A 23101-nucleotide genomic window follows, 5' to 3' on the forward strand; every position below is an offset into this window, starting at 1 on the left:
TTCATCACTAAGCATCATCTCAAGTAGTAAATCTAAATGAAATTAAATCACACAATAAGCATCACTAAAACATCGTATAACATCGTTAAAGCATCCAAATGAAAATTCATACATTGATTCAAACTTATGACCATGTTTAGCCATCGCAGATGCATCACTTTGTATCAATTTCATTAAAATAAATCCATTTTTCGAAACCCATTCTTGTCGAATCAAAAACTCTATTTACAGTAGTTTAATCAACCTATTTACTAAAAACACATACAAATCCATATTCTAAATTTCCCTGTCACCTTAGTTTCACTTCAAAGCTAATCAAGATTAAAAAAATTTAGAAAAAAAAAAAACCTTTGAATCAGTTGTCAAGGGCGGAGAAGACGAAGGCTTAGGACGTGGTCGACAACATCTACAATGAAGGAGGTAGTCGGCGTTGGGATTGGCTTCGAAAATGGGTTCCACATGAGAAAGAGAGATAGAAAAACATAGAGGTTAGAGAGAGTTTCAAATTAAAGGGGTATTTTTGTCCTAAAATGGGCTTGGGGCATATGACTCTAATTTTAAATGAGGAGTTATATTTACACTGCACAAATATATAAATACACCCCATTCAATAAATATAAAAGTATATTTATTAATTGCTGACTGTCTTTTTTGCTATCAACCGTAAAAAGAGAGATTAAAGAAAATAAGTGAATAGAACACAAGGATTTTTACATGGTTCAAGTTATAAAAGAACCCTAGTCCACGAGTCTCTGATATTAAGAGGATTGGAAGCTTATGAGGGAAAGCTTTGATGGTGTCTCAGGCAGCTTTTAGATTGCCTGAGTACATGGAGTTTTCTCTCTAAAAAACCGAACCCTTTACAATGAGACTTCTAGCCCTATTTATAGAGTCTGGGGTCATTAGTACTAATTATAAGTAATTAATACACATTCTTCCCATTATTGAGGGATTAATACCAATTCAATGCATTGGGTTGCATTGAATAGAGACCGTAGCCCAAGCGAGATCTGCGGGGCCCACTACAGAATAGCACCTACTTTATAAGGAACATGCCCCAGGTACTGTCAGAGCATGTTGTAAGTACCTCCATGTTAGACGGTGTAGTGGGTGTGCAAATTGTCGAGTTGTATACTCAACAACATTGTTGACGGATCGCCCATAAAGGTTGTCAGATGATCTTCTGGCTCTGAAAACCCGCATTTGCTGACATGTTGCGCCTTATCTTAGGTCCGAGAACCAGAACCTCGAACCTAGGAGATGACTGGGGGACGAGAGCCTTCACCTTAATTTCCCGAGCTGGAGAACCTCGGGAAATAATCTACTAGGGCACCCTCGGCCCACTGTCAAAGGCAAAGTCTCATCTAGGAGTACCCTTGTTCCGACTAGAGGCCTCGGGTAGTAACATGCCCCGATGATTTCTATGAACCTCCAAGCTAGTCACTGGGGGTTGCCACGTGTTGGAGGTGAAAAATATGGACAACATTTGCCTCCCAAGTCTCTACTCGCCCTCGGGCAATGGAGACTTAACTTAAAGGTGATTTCAAAAAATGGAGGGAAATAATGCTTGGGCTTTCTTATGACGTCACTCTGAAAAGAAAACCCACATGTCAATGCCCCATTGTTGGGCCCATCAGTCCGTGCATTTAATTAGGGGTCAACTCCGAGATCCCAAACGTCCACTCTGCACCCAAGGCGTCTTTTCCCAAAGAAAAAATAATGATTGCGATTCGCGCCTTTTGAACCCTGACCATTGGATCACTCTCATGACCTCACCAGGGCAAGCCATCCGACGATCGTGGGGAAGTTTCTTCCCTCATAAGTTTTACAGGGTATAAGAGCTCAGAAAAACCATCTTCAGCCTCACACGATAACCATACTAAAATCAAAATCTTTCTTAGAACACTCTCTTCTCTCTCGTCGGCCCCTCTGTTTCATCTATGAATCGTCGTATTTCTGGGCAGAAGGCAAGCAATATTTCAAGGTTAGGACTCACCTCAGTACCTACCTATGTTTCATCTCTATAATGACCCAAATTTCCTAATAAGGCTTAGGACCTTGATTAGGAGGCCGGGAGGGCCGTAATTGATTTATTATGTTATTAAATGATTATATGCATGATTATGTGAATTATATTATTATATGATGATAAATGCATGCATATGGGTCCACTTTTCATTATAAGGGCATTTTGGTAATTTGGCCCGTTGAGGGCATGTTGGTGAATTATGAGTAAGGCCACATCATAATGTAGCTTTTTTCGAGCCATTCGGCATGAGACGATCTTTGAATGCAAGTTATCGGTTTGGTCATAACGGGGTAAATTTTGGGGCTCGGGGTAACTTGAGGATTAGTTCATTACCGAGAATTAAAGGTTAATGGGATATGATTTATTAGCATCTGAGAATATTGGGAATAACGAGAATTGGAGGGTGTTAATTATGATTAACGAGATATAGGAGAAAGGATGATTTTTCCCTTGGTAGCCTTAAGAGGACTTTAAATGACCTAAGGGTATTTTATTCTTTTGACCCTAAAGGATATATATCAGCCATTAGAAGCTTAGAAGGCTGTAGAAAATAGAGCATCATTTCTTCCTCTCCCGATCATCTTCTTCTCCCCTTCTTTCTTTCAAAGTTTGAACCCCAATTGAGGATTGAAGCTAGGGAACCAAGCCTTGATGATCTAGGGTTATATTTTACCATTGAAGAGGGTGTGATACTGAGATTGAGGTGAGTTTCTAGCCATTAGAACTATGGTTTTGCTCTGTTTTTCTTATGGAGTTTCAGTTGGGATTTTGATTTGAAAGTTAAGAATTGATGGGATTTTTTGGCTATGATTGATTAGGTTATGATGCCTAGGACATGTAGAGTAGATATTTGGATTCGTTTGGGGGTTTGGATGAGGTTTGGGATCAAGATTTTGAGGGTGGAAATGGAGAAGTCAAGGAGGAAGAACCAGGGCTAGTTCAGCCTGGTTCTAGCGCGATAGCGCCCAAGGGAGGGCACTACAACGCTAGTCAGGGCAAACCAGTTCTGGTTGTAGCACTAGGGCGCTAGGGGGGTCGCACTGTAGCACTACCCTACTTTTCCTGATGCATATTTTGGGCACTTTTGAGGGTTTTTGGCTAGGGGTTTCAATTCCTAAGGCTCGGGATCGAATCTACTCACCTTTTGAGTACGATTTGAGGTCCCGAGAGTGAGGTTTAGATCAAGAACCTTTCACTGCTCATTTTCATTATTTGGAAGTTATATTTGGTTATGACTAGGTGACCGCTGAGGGATTAAAGGATTGATCATTCTCAAGGGTCATTCTTAACATATTTCTCGCTCGAACCAGAGGTAAGAAAACTGCACCCCATATGTGACATGCATGGTTTTTTACGTAGCATGTTGAATACTCTATCTGTATATCTCGAATGCATATCAAGTGCTTGGAAATTTTCTATCTGTGAATGGTACTGACTTATTAGTCAGAATTGGCAATGGTGTCAGTACTAACTGTGAAGCTGTGACTTACTAGTCCAGTTCGGCAGTAGTACCGAGCACTGGTCATATGGTATTGGCTTATGAGTCAAGAACGATATTAGCATGTTTAACGCAAGCTGGAAAGATTAGATCTAATCGACATAAGAATTTTCATCATAACCATGAAATGCTTGACTGGCCTTAAGTTTGATGAAAACTAAAAGCGCTTTTTTAGTCTAAAGGCTAGTTATTTAGAGCCAAAGCCAGAAAGGCTAAGGTGACCTACACATCACATGGCTAGGAGGGTATGGGACCTCAGAGATAGACTTATCAGTTATCTACACAGAGATGGACTTATTAGTCATCTGATCGAGATGGACTTACCAGTCATCTGACCGAGATAGACTTATCAGTCATCTGACCGAGATAGACTTATCAGTCATCTAACCGAGATAGACTTATCGGTCATCTGAATGAGATAGACTTATCAGTCATCTATTTAGAGAGTGACTTATTAGTCAACTATTCAGAAAGACTTATTAGTCGTTTACTTCAGAGAGACTTAGTCATCTACCTTAGAGCGAGAAACTTATTAGTCATCTACTCAGAGCGCAGGACTCCACAAACATTTATTTGTACCTACTTGCATGCATGAGTAAGGTTATTACTACTAGGCATGCATGTTATGACTTAGTAACATGTTATTACTTGTTCATGAGCATATTAAGTTTTCTTGTTGAGCTTCGGCTCATGGGGTGCTATGTGGTACAGGTAAAGGCAAAAGAAAGTTGTACCATCCTTGAGTTGGAAAGCTTAGGTGACGATGTGTACATATGTGGCTACTCGACTGTCACAGCTGAGGGTTTAAAGAGGAACTAGGGTTAAACCTATTTTGTCGCTTAGGTCGGCTGGTTGTAAATATTTTCTTGTAATTTACCTTTAAATTGTATTTTGGGATCTCAATGTATACATTAAACGTTATAGTGAAACGTTGTATCTTAACCAAAAAAATTAACCCTAAACCATTAATCATGCTTAGTTACACAATTATAACCAAATGACTCGATTAGCAAGTTTAGTACTGTTTAAAATGCACATTGTAACAGTCACTAGAGATTAGGGGGTTACAACTTGGTATCAGAGCGAGACAAGGTTAAGGTTTCTTGAAGAAAAGCTGGGCATGTACACTCATTACTAAAGATAGCTTCACTCAGGGAATGGTAACTATTTCTTTAGTTATGTGCTTAACTGCTTAAATAGAATGTAAATGCTTTACCTGCACATTGTATTAGGGAGCATGAGATTCTGATAAAGCTTAGCTCTTGACTATTAATGCGATTGTATGATTACATGCTCTGTGAATATATATGAATGTGATTATACGATTACCTGCTCTGTGATTATATAAATGTGATATTCTCATGCTGGAGTTGGAGGCGTGGTAGGTATGTTGGAAGAGCAGAGATTATGATTGATGTATGAATGCTATGGGCATGTGTTTAGCACTACAGTGGTTTGTGAATGTAGTGTGGTAAGATTGTTCCCGTGGGGGAAGCTCTTGATATGCTCATCATGTTTAATGGGTCAAGTTATTGACTACAGATTCAACCAGCAAGTATGTATCCAAGGCAGATAATTAGACCCAGTGGTGGTTATACAGAGGTTGGGAGTTACAGCCAGGGTTTGAGTTCTTCATCTGCCCCTCAGAATTTCCAGGAAATGTTTACAGATGTGCAATTAAGATTGCAGAGGCAAGAGGAAGAGATTAGGTGTTTGAAGCAACAGCGGAACCTGTCGGGGAACACCTCTTCCTTTGCTATGCTAGGAGGGGAACCAGTTTTGGCTCAGCCTAGGGTTGAGAATAGATGGGAATTTCTCTGTGGAAGATTCCAAGAGTATTACCCTCCAGTCTTTGAGGGAGGCCTAGATCCATTCAGTGCTGAGCAATGGATGGGCATAATCAGTTCCATTCTCACTAGTATGGGGCTGGTAGGTCATGATAGGGTGATCTGTGTTACATATGTATTGCGGGATGATGCCCGACCATGGTGGGAAGTAGTATCCCATACACGAGACACAGCTGTGATGGACTGGAAAGAATTTAGGTAGCTGTTCAATGAGAGATATTATTGTGATGCACCCAAGACTGCTAAGATGAAAGAGTTTCTGAACCATGTTCAGGGAAATGCAACAGTAGACGAGTATGTTAACAGATTCGATGGGTTGGCCAAGTTTGCTTTTGATATGATACCCACAGATGTAACTCGGAAAGAAAGGTTTATTCAGGGATTGAATCCTAGAATAGCTAAGGGCGTTGGAGTCCCCCAGTTCATGTAACCTCCACCTACGCTCTGGTGGTAGGGAAGGCTCTGGCTGTTGAGAGCATAGGAAATGAGAAGAAGAGTGTCAGAGAACACGAAGCTCAGGCAGTGATATCTCCATTTATTGGAGTGAGCAAGAAAAAGAACCGAATGACTTATCCAAAATGCGCCCAGTGTAAGAGACATCATCTGGGAGAATGCCGAGCAAAGGCATGTTACTTATGTGGAATGGTTGGGCATCTCATGAGGGATTTCCCAAGATGAGAAGCAGATGAGCAAAAGAGGATGGACAGCTCGAATCCAGCTCAAGTGTTCATTTTGAGGTAGTCAGAGTCAGAGACTGAGATTGAGACTGAGGTTGGTTCCTCAGGGGTGGCAGGTCAGCTTTCTAGTTTTGATTTTTGTATTGTGCTGACTAGTTTGGTGTCATGTTGTTCTTTGTTTTTTGCATCTAGAGATGCATAGACTTTTTATGCAGATTGCATGGTTATGTTGTGATGAGAATGTGATACTTTACTGGTAAATTTTAAGAGATGAGTTAGATTATTGTGGAGAGAGGACTCATCAGTTGTTTTGCTAAAGTGGTTATGACTGACTTTGATATGATCCTGGATTTGAATTGGTTAACCAAGTGTGAGGCAATGATAAATTGCAAGGAAAGGATAGTAACTCTTGGGTTTGAGAGTGGGAGACCCTTGTGGTAGCTGGCACTGTGCATGGATTTTGTATGCTTATGAAGTCTATATTTAGAGCTAGAGATCTATTTTAGGAGGATGCATAGAACTCTTAGCTAGTGTGGTGGATACCACTTAGGTTGTGCTAGTGGGATCAGGACAGACTGGATTAGTCTGTGAAGTTCTGCATGTATCTTCAAGGGATTTGTCAGGGTTACTTTTTCATAAAGAGATAGAATGGTAATTGGATTGGCGCCAGGGATGGAATCAGGTCTAAGGCACTGTTTTGAACAGCTCAGCAAAGTGGTAAGACCTAAAGGCTCAGTTATTGAGTAAGATGGTATTCTCTAGGATGGATCTTTGATTTGGTTAGTACCAGCTAAAGATCAGGGAAAAGGATATGCAGAAGACTGCTTTTGTATCAGATAAGGGCACTAGGAGTGCTGAGTTATGCTTTGAGGAAATGGTTAACGCTAAGTTGTGTTTGGATGAATCAGATGAACAAAATATTCAAGAATTATCTTAATTGGATTTTTTATCGTCTTGAACAATGGTATTCTGGTATATTCTCTGCGGAGATTTGCCAAGGTCAAGGAACGCATTAGGGGTAGGAGTTTCCTTGGACAGGCAGGATATTATATGTGTTTTGGAAAAGAATTATGAGTCTTATAGATCAGAATTAGTTTGTAGGTTGTTATGACACCTCAGTGACATAGAAAAAGGGATTGCATATGCATCATGTTGGTTAAAGGATCTTACCAGAACTAGAGTAGAGTTTCCGGTAGGCCAGGTGGCCAGTGGTATACTTGAGTTTACTCTTTCAGAGAGAAACAAGGGAAAGACAGTTAAGTGAACCACGGATAAGAAAATTGAGGAGAAAGTCTTAATTGGATTAGCTAAGGATTATACAGTGTCAGGTATGAATTTATTGAGGTATAGAGATCGGATTTGGAATCCGATGGACACTGGGATTAATTGGGAGATTCTGGATGAATCTTATACTACTCTCTTATTCTCTTCATCCAGGCATCATGAAAGATGTATTAGGATATGAAAACTTTATACTGGTGGCCTGGGATGGAGAGGGACATAATGGAATATGTGGCAAAGTTCTTAACCTGTTAGCAGGTCAAGACAGAGTATCAGAAACCAGTAAGACTATTGTAGCCTTTGAGTATTCCATAGTGGAAATAAGGAAACATCGCGATGGATTTTGCGGCGAGGTTGCCTAGGATAGTGGGTCAGCATGATTTGGATTGAGTCATTATGGACCAGTATTTAAAGTGAACCCACCTTTATCAGTAAGGACAAGTAACACAGTTGATCAGTATTCAGATCTTTGTGTGAGGGAGGAAGTATGCCTTCATGGAAATTCAAGGTCCATCTTATCAAATGAAGACTCTATTATTACTTCCAAGATTTGGAAGGGTTGCAGAAGGTGATGAATATATAGTTGAAATTTAACACAGTTTATTACTCTCAAACTGATGGTAAATCAGAGAGAGAGTTATCCAGTCATTGGAATGGCATCTTATGAGATGAATGAGATATTATGTCTGGATCCTGAGGTAGTTCGGGGGACTGTTGAGGTTATTGAAAAGGTTAGAGCTTGGATGCTCACTTCTCAGAGTAAATGGAAAAATTATGATGATTTGAGATGTAGGAACAGGGAGTTCCAAGTAGAAGATTGTATCTTCCTTAGAGTATCACTATGGAAAGGGGTAAGAGTAAGGGTAAGTTGAGCCCTAGATGAATAAGACTGTTTGAATTCTGGATAGGACTCGCCAGGTTGCCTATGGATTGGCCTTATCTTTGGCACTGTCAATTGTACACAGCGTATTTCGTATTTCCATGTTGAGGACATGGGTTAGAAGAGACTCATGTGTTGAGTTGTAAGAATCTAGAGATGGAGGCTAAGTTATCCTTTGAGGAGTAGCCAATTCTGATTTTAACAAAAAGAATAAGGTTCTAAGGAACAAAATGATACCTTGGGTTAAGGTATGATAAAGAAATAGTGAGGTCGAGGGAACGACCTGGGAAAACTAGAATCAGATATGCAGAATTAATATTCCAGGCGGTTCAGATAAATTTCGAGGACGAAATTTCTGTAAGGATGGGATAGTTGTAATGACCCAAATTTCCTAATATGGTTTAGGACCTTGATTAGGAGGTCAGGAGGGCCATATTGATTTATTATGTTATTAAATGATTATATGCATGATTATGTGAATTATATTATTATATGATGATAAATGCATGCATATGGGTCCACTTTTCATTATAAGGGCATTTTGGTAATTTGGCCTGTTGAGGGGGTAATTGTGTATTTTCATGCATGTTGGTGAATAATGAGTAAGGCCACATCATAATGTGGATTTTTTCGAGCCATTCGGCATAAGACGATCTTTGAATGCAAGTTATCGGTTTGGTCATAATGGGGTTAATTTCGGGGCTTGGAGTAACTTGAGGATTAGTTCATTACCGGGAATTAAAGGGTAATGGGATATGATTTATTAGCATTTGAGAATATTGGGAATAACGGGAATTGGATGGCATTAATTATGATTAACGAGATATAGGAGAAAGGACGATTTTGCCCTTGGTAGCCTTAAGAGGACTTTAAATGACCTAAGGGTATTTTAGTCTTTTGACCCTCAAGGATATATATCAGCCATTAGAAGCTTAGAAGGCTGTAGAAAACAGAGAATCATTTCTTCCTCTCCCGATCATCTTCTTCTCACCTTCTTTCTTTGAAATTTTGAACCCCAGTTGAAGATTCAAGCTAGGGAACCAAGCCCTTGATGATCTAGGGTTATGTTTTACCATTGAAAAGGGTGTGATACTGAGATTGAGGTGAGTTTCTAGCCATTAGAACTCTAGTTTTGCTCTATTTTTCTTATTGAGTTTCAGTTGGGATTTTGATTTGAAAGTTGAGAATTGATGGGGGTTTTTGGCTATGATTGATTAGGTTATGATGCCTAGGACATGTAGAGTAGATATTTGGGTTCATTTGGGGGTTTGGATGAGGTTTGGGATCAAGATTTTGAGGGTGGAAATGGAGAAGTCAAGGAGGAAGAACCAGGGCTAGTTCAGCCTGGTTCTAGCGCGATAGCGCCCAAGGGAGGGCACTACAACGCTAGTCAGGGCAAACCAGTTCTGGTTGTAGCACTAGGGCGCTAGGGGGGTCGCACTGTAGCACTACCCTACTTTTCCTGATGCATATTTTGGGCACTTTAGAGGGTTTTTGGCTCGGGGTTTCAAATTCTAAGGCTCGAGATTGAATCTACTCACCGTTTGAGTACAATTTGAGGTCCCGAGAGTGAGGTTTAGATCAAGAACCTTTCACTGCTCATTTTCATTAATTGGAAGTTATATTTGGTTATGACTAGGTGACCGCTAAGGGATTAAAGGACTGATCGTTCTCAAGGGCTGTTCTTAATGTATTTCTCGCTCGAACCAGAGGTAAGAAAACTGCAACCCATATGTGACATTCATGGTTTTTGATGTTGCATGTTGAATGCTCTATCTGTATATCTAGAATGCATATCAAGTGCTTGGCAATTTGCTATCTGTGAATGGTACTGACTTATTAGTCAGAATCGGCAATGATGTCAGTACTAACTGTGAAGCTGTGACTTACTAGTCCTGTTTGGTAGTAGTATCGAGCACTGGTCGTATGGTATTGGCTTATGAGTCAAGAATGATATTAGCATGTTTAACGCAAGCCAGAAAGATTAGATCTAATCGACATAAGCATTTTCATCATAACCATGAAATGCTTGACTGACCTTAAGTTTGATGAAAACTAAAAGCACTTGTTTAGTCTAAAGGCTAGTTATTTAGAGCCAAAGCCAGAAAGGCTAAGGTGACCTACACTTCACATGGCTAGGAGGGTATGGGACCTCAGAGATAGACTTATCAGTTATCTACACAGAGATGGACTTATCAGTCATCTGATCAAGATGGACTTATCGGTCATCTGATCGAGATAGACTTATCAGTCATCTGACCGTGATAGACTTATCAGTCATCTAACCGAGATAGACTTATCGGTCATCTGACCGAGATAGACTTATCAGGCATCTAATCGAGATAGACTTATTAGTCAACTATTCAGAAAGACTTATTACTCAACTATTTAGAGAGACTTATTAGTCGTTTACTTCAGAGAGACTTATTAGTCATCTACCTTAGAGTGAGAAACTTATTAGTCATCTACTCAGAGCGCAGGACTCCACAAACATTTATTTGTACCTGCTTGCATGCATGAGTAGGGTTATTACTACTAGGCATGCCTATTATGACTTAGTAACATGTTCTCACTTGTTCATAAGCATATTAAGTTTTCTTAGTATGCTTCGGCTCACGGGTGTTATGTGGTGCAAGTAAAGGCAAAAAAAAGTTGGACCATCCTCGAGTTGGAGAGCTTAGGTTACAATGTGTACATATGCGACTGCTCGACCGTCACGGCCAAGGGTTTAAAGAGGAACTAGGGTTAAACCCTATTTTTCCCCTTAGGTTGGCTAGTTGTAAATATTTTCTTGTAAATGACCTTTAAATTGTATTTTGGGATCCCAATGTATACAGTAAACGTTTTAGTGAAACGTTGTGTCTTAACCAAAAATTTTAACCCTAAACCGTTAATCATACTTAGTTACATAATTATGACCAAATGACTCGATTAGCGAGTTTAGCACTATTTAAAATGCACACCATAACGACCCCTGGAGATTAGGGCATTACAATCTCGGGTAAGTACCTTCGACCCACCTTTCTGTTTTTGTGTGTGCTTGAGGTTTTTTTGATATATGTTTAGGAATACCAATGGTATGGGATTTTTGATTCTGTTTCTAGTTTTCACTAGACATTTTAGGCTCATTTTGTCGTTAGGGACGTTCAAAATGACCTTCAAAAGTTTTTATGTTGACTTTGTATTTCTGAGCCTGTGGCCAAAATCTGGGGGATTCTAGATTCTGATAGGTTCATCCCCTCCGGCTTGTCCTTAGGTGTCGGGAATACCCTGCATTTCCAAAACCTTTCTCTTCTTCCCGAGCAGTATCCTAAGAGCCATTCATGTTTTGGCCATCTTTCCTTCGGTCAGAATACTAACTGCATGGTTTTTTGTCTCAGATGTCCGAGGAACTCCAACAATTACACTCTACTTTGACACCCCGACGCCATCGAGGCGATCATGAGATATTACTCGGTCGAAGACAAGTGCCTCATCTGTTTCTGTCGGGAGTCCGAGAAGGCGCATCGTAGCGTCAATGGCCTGGGCGCCTGGAGCCAAGCCCACCTGATGGCAAGGGCTACCTTGCCCCTCAAACAGTACTTCATGAACTTCCTGAAGTTTGTGGGGATAGCCCATTTCCAGCTTTACCCCAATGGCTACAGAGTGCTCGCGGGGATGTACATTTTGTACTGAAAGCAGAAATGGCCCGAGCCTTCGCCGGTGGAGATCCTTTACTTCTACAGCTCCCGCACCACTCCTCAGAAGAAGAGTTCCAAGCGAGACGATTATTATGCCCTGGTGAAGTATGTGGCCTCGTCGCTCGACTATAAGGTTCCTCACCATAACGAGAATCACTCTTAGGACTACAAGGATGCCTTCTTCTTCATGGACAACTTCCCAACCCATAGCAACCCAACCCTGTAACGCCCTACTTCCTTAGAGCCGTTACTAAGTGAGTTTTGAGACAAAACAGTGCAATGAACTCGCTAACCGAGGTTTTGAAGCAAAAGTGTGACTAATAAAAGTTAAGGCTGTAATCTTTGAAAATGCGTCGTTTCAATGAAAACTTCTAGTAATAGACAATTGGGATCCCAAAATAAGGTTTGAAAACCATTTACATCTTGAAGTAAGTTTACAGTTGATCAGTTACAAAATCATAGATTATTACAGCCATTTTCAAATAAACCCCCAACCAAAGCAGTCGGGCAGGCCGAACATGTACACGTCGCTTCACGCTCTCCGTACTCATGGTTGGTTGACTCAGTCATTGCCCTTACCTGCAACACAGAGCACCCGTGAGCCGAAGCCCAGCAAGAAAACTCATGCCAAACATAACATATGCAATGTATACAGTTTATCATAACAGATAATTCACAAATAAACAAGTCAACCATTAGACTAAGCAAACACGGCCATGCCGCCCCAGAGCCTTACCGAAGCCTGGGGTATCGGTTCTCACCGCGAGGATAACTCATGTATCCCTTGGGTCCCACCCTGAATATAGCATCCCATGTGCTAGGTATTACTTTCGGCCCACGGCCGCCCCGGCCTATGCCGTACCCGGCCTCTGCCGTTCATTTCATCATAATCACACATATAGTACATTCGAAATAGTCATTCACACACATCACGATTCATTTAAGGTTAAACATTTGCACACAACACAATCTGGGGCCATGCCCTGCAATCATCTCATCATGCAACATGCAATATAGGGCCATGCCCGGCAATCACACTATGGGCCCACGCCCTATCCTACGGGTGTTATAGTTTTCTTACCTTTCCAATCAATAGCTTAGATCACCTGACTCCTTGAGCACGATCCCACCCGAGCCTTAGCGCACACCTAGGCACAAACATAGGTCAAAGTCAACACCGAACCCCAAGTCCGAATACCTAGCCTCGGGACCAATCCCGAGCCCCCGGGAAGTCCCAAATCCCCAAAACAAAGTGGCGGAAACAAGCCCCGAACCCTAGGTCAAAATCCCTCATCAAAACTCAAAAATTCCCCTCTGTGAACAGTGCAGCGCTACAGCGCTCTAAAGAGGGCGCTGTAGCGCTACAAGCAGAATGCACCCCCCAGAAACAGGGACTAGCGCTACAGCGCCCACTGACTAGCGCTGTAGCGCTAGTTGCAGCCCAGAAAACCCAAAATCGCATTTCTGCGATTTCTTTCACCCAATCTCAAACCAAACTTCCCCAAATCTTTACCAAACTCAAAATCAAGCTTATGAACACTCTCCATTCATCCCAAGCATCCCAAATCCTCAAATCCCAAGATCATTTATCCCAAATCTCAAAATCTACCATGAACAACCCTAAACCAGAAATTCAAGCAAACCACAAAGATAGAGTCTTAGAAATCATACCATTGCTGCAAATTTCGACCTTGATTCAACCCTTGGCCTCCTTAGCTTGCTCTCCCTCAAAGCTTGCCCAGAAATCCCCTGAGATTCCCATCAATCCAACTCAAAACACAGCTCAAACCATCAAAACCCTTAAAACCGAAAATCTCTAAAACTTACCTCAAACATTGATGTGTTCTTGCCAAATCTTCAAGTCTAACCCAAGATCCTTGATGCTCAGCCTATCCTTGCTCTCCACTAAGCTTTGCTCCAAGAAAAATGGAGCGGAAAGGTGCAAAAAAGCACAAACCGACCCTTGTGAAAACCCCTCTGTTTTCCCTCTTTTCTTTCTTTCCTTTTTCTTTCTTTTCTTTCTTTCTCTCCACAGCCAACACTCTCTATAAATCCCACTAAGTGTATAAAGCCTCATTTAACCTATCTCAAAGCCAAATGACAAAAATTCCCTTCCCATTAATTCTAAATCCTTTTGTCCAAGTAGGGCCATTTTAGTCATTTTACCCAATTCCCGCTAATCCTCAAGCGTCTCTAATAATTTCCTGTTGCTTTCCAACACCTGATAAACCACCAAATAAATATCCCCCATCATCAAAATAAATCTCAATCTATTCTCTGAATTCCTGCTTATACCCCCAGGCTCGCCTCGAGCCGGGTATAAATTCCTGTCAACACTGTCCGCTAGCCTGCTCACTGGGATCGCCTCGAGTCACAAAGCACAAATACATCCACATACCACTGTGGCCTCAACAATCAACACATAACAATACAGTTACGCCCAATTATGGCCAAAATTACAATTATGCCCTTCTACACGATCCGGGCCTACATGCATACTAACATACATAGTCATGCATTTCAGATAAACAAATAGTCATATAACATGCTTTAAATCATAACCATGCATTTAAATCATTAAAATCACACATAAATTCCATCATGTCCTCCTGGCACGCTAATCAAGGCCCTTAAGCCTTATTAGCTATTTTGGGTCGTTACAAACCCTGATTCTTGACTTCGCCTGAGTTGGTGAGTATCTTCCCAAATGTGTTATCCTTTACCTTATTAGGACTTTTCTGTATTCGACTCACTCAATTTCTTTTGAATAGGTCCTTTCCTTCGAACCCACTATGTCCAGCTCTTCGAGGATCATCTCCATGCAATGAAGACTCTCCCCAACCGAGATTTGGACCTTAGCATCCTGGTAACAGAAGCAAACCTCATTAGTTTAGGGCTTCTCAGTCCAGAACAACGAATCAACAACCTGGAGCTGACCAAATACCGCTAGTCCAAAAAGTCTTGGGAGTTGGCGTCCGGTCACATCAATTACATAGATGGGTTGGCCAGGTGGGTGTTACAGAAACGGCTGGTGGAGGAGTGGCTGGCGAACGCGCGCGCTGCGGAGGAGGCCCGAGAGGCACAAGAGGATCGAGAGCTCAAGGAAGAGCTTCAGGTAGGGATGGAAGCTTCCCACCTTGACTCAGGTAAATTGTAACGCCCTACTTCCTTAGAGCCGTTACTAAGTGAGTTTTTAAGACAAAACAGTGTGCAATGAACTCGCTAACCGAGGTTTTGAGACAAAAGTGTGACTAATTAAAATTTAAGGCTGTAATCTTAGAAAATGCATCATTTCATTAAAACTTCTATTATTAAACATTTGGGATCCCAAAATAAGGTTTGAAAACTATTTACATCTTGAAATAAGTTTACAGTTGATAAATTATAAAATCGTAGATTATTACAGCCATTTTCAAATAAACCCCCAACCAAAGCAGTCGGGCAGGCCAAACATGTACGCGCCGCTTCACGCTCTCCGTACTCATGGTTGGTTGATTCAGTCATTGCCCTTACCTGCAACACAGAGCACCCGTGAGCCGAAGCCCAGCAAGAAAACTCATGCAGAACATAACATATGCAATGTATACAGTTTATCATAACAGATAATCCACAAATAAACAAGTCAATCATTAGACTAAGCAAACACGGCCATGCCGCCCCAGGACCCTTACCAAAGCCTTGGGGTATCGGTTCTCACCGCGAGGATAACTCATGTATCCCTTGGGTCCCACCCTGAATATAGCATCCCATGTGCTAGGTGTTACTTTCGGCCCACGGCCGCCCCGGCCTACGCCGTACTCGGCCCTTGCCGTTCATTTCATCATAATCACACATATAATATAACACAACAACATGCAATCAAATATTCATTCATTTAAGTCTGCACCCTAACATGTGATGCAATATAGGGCCGCGCCCCCGCAATCATACTATGGGCCCACGCCCTATCCTACGGGTGTTATAGTTTTCTTACCTGACAATGCGATAGTTAAAATCACCTGACTCCTTGAGCACGATCCCACTCGAGCCTTAGCGCACACCTAGGCACAAACATAGGTCAAAGTCAACACCGAACCCCAAGTCCGAATACCTAGCCTCGGGATCAATCCCGAGCCCCCGGGAAGTCCTAAATCCCCAAAACAAAGTGGCGGAACCGAGCCCCGAACCCTAGGTCAAAATCCCTCGTCAAAACCCAAAAATTCCCTTCTGTGAACAGTGCAGCGCTACAGCGCTCTAAAGAGGGCGCTGTAGCGCTACAAGCAGAATGCACCCCCCAGAAACAGGGACTAGCGCTACAGCGCCCACTGACTAGCGCTGTAGCGCTAGTTGCAGCCCAGAAATCCCAAAATCGCATTTCTGCGATTTCTTCCAACCAATCTCAAACCAAACTTCCCCAAATCTTTACCAAACTCAAAATCAATCTTATGATCACTCTCCATTCATCCCAAGCATCCCAAATCCTCAAATCCCAAGAACATTTATCCCAAATCTCAAAATCTACCATGAACAACCCTAAACCAGAAATTTATGCAAACCACAAAGATAGAGTCTTAGAAATCATACCATTGCTGCAAATTTCGACCTTGATTCAACCCTAGGCCTCCTTAGCTTTCTCTCCCTCAAAGCTTGCCCAGAAATCCCTAAAATTCCCATTAACTCAGCTCAAAACACAGCTCAAACCATCAAAACCCTTAAAACCGAAAATCTCTAACACTTACCTCAAACATTGATGTGTTCTTGCCAAATCTTCAAGTCTAACCCAAGATCCTTGATGCTCAGCCTATCCTTGCTCTCCACTAAGCTTTGCCCCAAGAAATTTGAAGAGAAGAGGTGCTAGAACCCCAAACCGATCCCTTCAAAACCCATCTGTTTTCCTCTCTTTCTTTCTTTCTTTTTCTTTCTTTCTTTTCAGCCTATACTCTTTTCTACAAAATCCACTAAGTGCAAAGCCTCATAAAACCTATTTTTAAAAGCCAAATGACCAAAATGCCCTTCCTATTAACTCTAAATCCTTTTGTCCCAATAGGGCCGTTTTAGTCATTTTACCCAATTCCCGCTAATCCTCAAGTGTCCCTAATATTTTCCCGTTGCTTCCCAACACTTGATAAACCACCAAATAAATATCCCCCATCATCAAAATAAATCTCAATCTATTCTCTGAATTCCTGCTTATACCCCCAGGCTCGCCCCGAGCCGGGTATAAATTCCTGTCAACACTTTCCGCTAGCCTGCTCACTGGGATCGCCTCGAGTCACAAAGCACAGATGCATCCACATACCACTGTGGCCTCAACAATCATCACATAACAATGCAGTTATGCCCAACATGGCCAAAATTACAATTATGCCCTTCTAACACGATCCGGGCCTACATGCACACTAACTTACATAGTCATGCATCTCAGATAAACAAATAGTCATATAACATGCTTTAAATCATAACCATGCATTTAAATCATTAAAATCACACCTAAATCCCATCATGCCCTCCTGGCACGCTAATCAAGGCCCTTAAGCCTTAATAGCGGATTTGGGTCGTTACATAAATCACCTCTCGCTCTAACTTATGCTTCCCGAGTAGGTGATAGGATAAGTCCCAAGCACGTTTGGGCTTCTCCAGCCCTCCTCTATTGTGGTCAAATTTCACATCGACACTGGACTAGGGAAGAACTCCATAATTTCCTAGATTTAATAGATGTGTATCTCCACCGCTCGATCAGGCAGTCAACTTCTCGGGGTTTTGTACCCCTAGACTAAGTGACGTCTTTCAACTTGAGATGGTTTTGCTAATATGGTACTAACATTAGTTGTGAGGTCAGGAATAGGATAATACACCCTCACTGTTTGCACCGAGGCTTAACTCACGGTGGGCCTCTGAGTAGATTATGTTATTTCATTATCCTTTTGTGTAGAATGTACGCTAACTATTTAATTTGTTCCTGCAGCTCACATGGGACTGGGGGATATTGCTCGGTCTGCACTAAGGTTAGGAGCGCCCCCCAGCTCTTCGGCAGGAGAGGGGTCATCGCGTCCTCGGGAGAAACCCAAACCCTCTCCTCTGGCAAAGAGGCAGAGAGTCTCCACTCCCCCTAAGGAGGTCCCTGCAGTCGACTTGCCCCTGGTAGTGGAGATTCCTTCCTCGCCCAGATCAGACGAGGCGGTTCAAGAGCCAAGGTAGGAGGAGGTCCCAAAACCGGACCAAGGGTCGATTCAAGACTCGAAGCAGGAGGCGGTGCCACCCCAAAATTGTCTCCTGGTGTACCCCAAGAAGTATGAGGGATGCTTCATCAATTTAAAACAAGGCTGGAAGAAGGCAACAAAGCCTTGCACGAGACATTCGAGGCCCTTCATCAGCTCAAGCCACCCCGAGAGAGGCCCATCATCCCATCAATTGGTCAGGTCGAGCTGGAGACTTTGTTCTCCACCAAGCTAGGGGAGATCATTGCTCCTCTTGCTATTGAGCTCCTCCAGGGGGTCAGCTCCACCATGTGCGAGTTGACTGCCCGAAGCTTCTCCCAACTCGACGACTGTAATGAGGCTTCTCTCATGGCTTCGTGTTGGTATGCCTCTGTCCGGGTAAGCTAATCATTCTCGTGCTTGAATTCAACTCAACAAGGTTTTATTTGGCTAACCTTTTCCCTCTTTTTTACTTTTTTGTTTTGCAGTATACCTTGCCCTGTCAGTGCCTGGGAGACAATATGATGGAGAAATCGTACGCACTCTAGAAGTCCCAAGACAAAATTGCCTCCTTTAAGGAGAAAATGAAAGGCCCTCGGGAAGAACTTTCCCAAGCCAAGGCTGCCCTCAAAGTCGACCGAAAATGCTCTTGGGAGCTTAAGGAAGCTATCTAGAAGGTCGTTGAGGACATGCAGCAGGCCAAAGAGGAGACGAAGGCGGCCATTGAGGGCATACAGTGAGCCCAGGAGGAGGCTGAGAAGGCCACAGCTGAGGTCGCCCAAGTGGTCCTGGAGAACTCCCAACTTCAGGAGTAGGCTAAGGAGGCCATCGACTAGGCTGAGCTAGTAGAGAGGAAGGCTCTCCAAGCCATGGAGTTGAACTAGTCTACTCGGTGTCAGGTGGAGAAGCTTGAAAGAGAGACTGAGACTATCGCGGAGGAAACCTTCTATGTGGCTTGGTATCACAACCAAGACATGAGCTTGGATTTCACTAGGGATCCCAGGTATAGACTCCTCTTCAACGAGCGCCTCTGAGCTACCCAAGCTGCCGAAGCGACCCAAGTGGCTCCAACAACCGAGGCAACTCCATCTGCTGAGGCCGCTCAACCAGTTGAGGAAACTACAGCTGCTAAAACAGCCCAGGCAGGGGGTGCCCCGAGTGGAGATCTAATCATTGAGCTTGTGGCAGAGGTTGCCAAAGAATTATCATAATTTTTATACTTAGGCTTGCGTGCCATAAACTTTTTTTTTGGGGTACAGACAAACAATCGCTTGAGCCCCCGAGCATAGTTGTAATTATATGCCCGTTTGAGATTTATGTAGCTTGCCTCGCTTTTTATTTGGTTTGGTTCTATGAATTCACCATAACTTAAATTTCCACGAGAACAAGCACTCAAACCGTTTTAAACACTTGGTTCTATAAATTCAATGTAACACGAATGTCATAAGAACAAGAACTCAAACATTTTTAAACACTTGGTTCTAAAAGTTCAATGTAACACGAATGTCATGAGAACAAGAACTCAAACCATTTTATACACTTGGTTCTATAAATTCAATGTAACATGAATGTCACGAGAACAAGAACTCAAACTGTTTTTAAACACTTGGTTCTATGAATTCAATGTAACATGAATGTCACGAGAATAAGAACTCAAACTTGTTTTGAACAGTTGGTTCTATAAATTCAACGTACACGACTGTCACGAGAACAAGAACTCAAACCATTTTACAGGTGGTTCTCGCGTTAGTCCCTTGTAGGCTCATAGTCCTAGAAGTAAATTTGACGCAAAATTTACCGTTGGTCCTCACTCGGCATCCTATGCCCCTACAATCCAAAGATTCGGGCTTTCAGGGGTCCTAGCATGTGAAACCACCTGCCCTCCGAGTTTGCACTACTCAAGAGGTCAGCTGGGGGTTTCAACACTGCTCTCCGAGTGCATATTTTGTCACTTCCATATCATTTCGCACCTCCTCGGGAGGTGATGTTAACGAGGCACCCAAGCATAGGCTGATTGGGTATCCACCCGTATCTCGCAGATTGGGATTTGGTTATTTGTAACGCCCTACTTCCTTAGAGCCGTTACTAAGTGAGTTTTAAACGTGCATTAACTCGCTAATCGAGGTTTTATATCAAACAATGTAACTAAGCCATAAACAAAGGAAAAACTTTAGAAATAAATTCATTTCACTGAAAATCATAAAAGTTTAACACTTGGGATCCCAAAATACAATTTAGAAGCATTTACAACATATAAACTGAACCCAGTCGACTAAACGAAAAAATCTAGGTTTATTTACAAACATCTCCCAAATTTGACTGGCTATGGCAGCCAGGCTGGCCAAACATGTACACGCCACCTCACGCCTGCTGTACTCATGGTTGGTTGATCTTCTCTTTACCCTTACCTGCACCACAGAGCATCCGTGAGCCGAAGCCCAGCAAGAGAACCCACAAACAGATAACATATGCAACACCTATATCAAGCATATAAAGAGGCCACCAATGGCTAAACATATACGGCCTAGCCGTCCCATGCATTTACCATGCCCTGGGTTCATGGACCATGCCGTGAGGATATCCCAGGTATCCTTCTAGGGACTCGCCCTGGCAACTCGCACTCCACGTGCTCAATGCTGCTCCTGGCCCCTTGCTGTTCTCGTCCTTGCACTCAACGTGCCCAATGCCATTCCCGGCCCTTCGTCGTTCTCGATCTACACCGTTCCCAGCTCAAGCCGACCATTCACATCATAATATACATAGCATAACAAGCAAGTATAGAATTCTAGCACAATCAGATAAAGGGCTACGCCCCACAGTTCTAACATATTGGGCTTGGCCCTACATATCAATTCTATTCAAACTCATTGGGCTCAGTCCCTGCACACAAGCTCTATGGGAACAAGGATTCTCTTACCTGAGTTCCGAACTTTCCGAGCACCGATGCCCCGAGCACAGTCCTCTAACGTGAGCCTCGCCAAAACCCTAGTCACAACACATTAACAATGTCCATCCATCAAATTCTAATCCAATAAATAACTTAGAGCCATAACCCTAACCTCTGGGTCCTTGAATTCTATCAATCTGGGTGATAAAATCCATCCCGAGCCTTACCCCTTGAGTTCCCAAGCCTAAAATACCCTTAAAACTCAAACTGGCACAAAGGGTCGCGGCCCCACCCACAAGAGCCACGGCTAGCCTCGAAACAGAGGCTAGCACCTCACTGACCCCCACACGGGCCGTGGCGCGCATGAGCTTCTCGGCCTCCCATGGCCGCGCGCGCACACGGGCCGCGGCTCTCACCTCTGAACCCAGAATTCCTCATCAGTTTTCTACCTTTTCTTCAAGCCAATCCTCACCAAAACCAGACTAAAAATCCTAGATAATTAACACCATCATTCCAACTCAATAATAGCACTAAAACCCCATTGAATCCTACTCCAAAACTCAGCTAAGGCACCCAAAAATAGACCAAACTTGACCAACATGCAATCCTCAAAACCAGCAGAAATTCAAGACCAAATCTTAATAATTAGAACTTACCTCTTACTGAATTAAGCTTCTGAACCAATTCTCCCTATGCCTTAATCTTCAAACTTCAAGTTCCCTGAGATTTCCCTAGCTGAAAACCTTTAGCTTTAAGTTGATTTCCCTTAGGTTTCCCTTGAGTTTTCCTTAGAGAGTGAAAGAGAGAGAGAAGTAAGAACTATCTTCAATTGGGGGAAAATATGAGTCAGTTTCTAAAGTTTCTAAACTATTCCCCTATTTTGTTTTATTTGACTTAAGTCTAAAGGGTTACCTCAAGGCTCGGGGTACCAAAACGTCCCCGAGGGAAAAATGGTAAATTTCCCCAGTATTCCTGCCTAGACATTCTATCCTCAAATATATCTCCAAATATTTATTTTCATGTCCCGATAATCCCATAACACACCTAGTACCCAAATTACCCCTCGACTCACCCCGAGTCCGAATCTCAACCCCGTTGTGACTCTCTGGTTAAGCGCTCCCCAGGACTGTCTCAGATCGTGCTGCACAGACATATCACATATATAACATTTATCACATTCATGCCCCTAATATCCAGACGGGGCCAACATGCACATTTTAACTCACTAAACATGCATCACTATCATATATTCACATTAATTCACCCATTAACATATTAAAGCATATTAAATCATTTATTGCCCTTTAGGCACAATAATCAAGGCCCTAAGCCCAATTAGCAAATTCGGGTCGTTACATTATTACTCTCCGAGCGCGTCCTGTCCTCAGGAGGTAACCTAAATTGCTTAAGTCGGCATTATACTAGGTTTTCTAGCTATGAGATATAGTGACTTTAGGGATGCTTCGCTCGTCGACTAGTCACGGATTTCTCAAGGCCAAGTACGGGGTACTCGACCTTCTATTCACATCTTGAGATCAAGAGACTTGGTCAGAGCTCCTCGGGCTCGGTGTCCACGGGAGGTGACAATAGTCTATTCTCGCACTACTTGGGTTATCTAGCTCCTAGGTGCTAAGCTTAGTTCTGCCTGAAACAAGCTGCCTTCTAGGCTAGACCTAACTAGTTTCCTAGGATTTTATATTCTCGGGATGGCGACACTAGGCTTACTCCTTGACAATTGACAAGTTTAGTTTCCTAGGTCGTTCCCTGTGAGGCGTAGCGCTGCCCTAACTCCATGCCCCCCAAGTGATCGAAGACTACTCTGTGGTCACTTGTCCAGGTGAGCGGGTGCTCTTATATAGCATTAATAGAATATAAAGGAAACAAAAGAATATAAGCAGACAATAAATTTCTTACCGTGTTTTATATACACGGTTTCCATTACATGTGCCCAAAGGCTACTGGGGGTATTATAGAAATATACAATGTTTGATGCTCATACTACTGGTAATACCGGCAAAGATGCTCGGCATTCCAGGCGTGGGGAATCAGCTCCCCTCTTACTCGGGCTAATTTGTATGTTCCCGGACACACAACGCTCTCAACTTTGTATGGGCCCTCCTAGTTGGGTCCTAACACTCCTGCACCG

The sequence above is a fragment of the Humulus lupulus genome, chromosome X, assembly GCF_963169125.1.
Source record: "Humulus lupulus chromosome X, drHumLupu1.1, whole genome shotgun sequence".
NCBI lineage: Eukaryota > Viridiplantae > Streptophyta > Magnoliopsida > Rosales > Cannabaceae > Humulus > Humulus lupulus.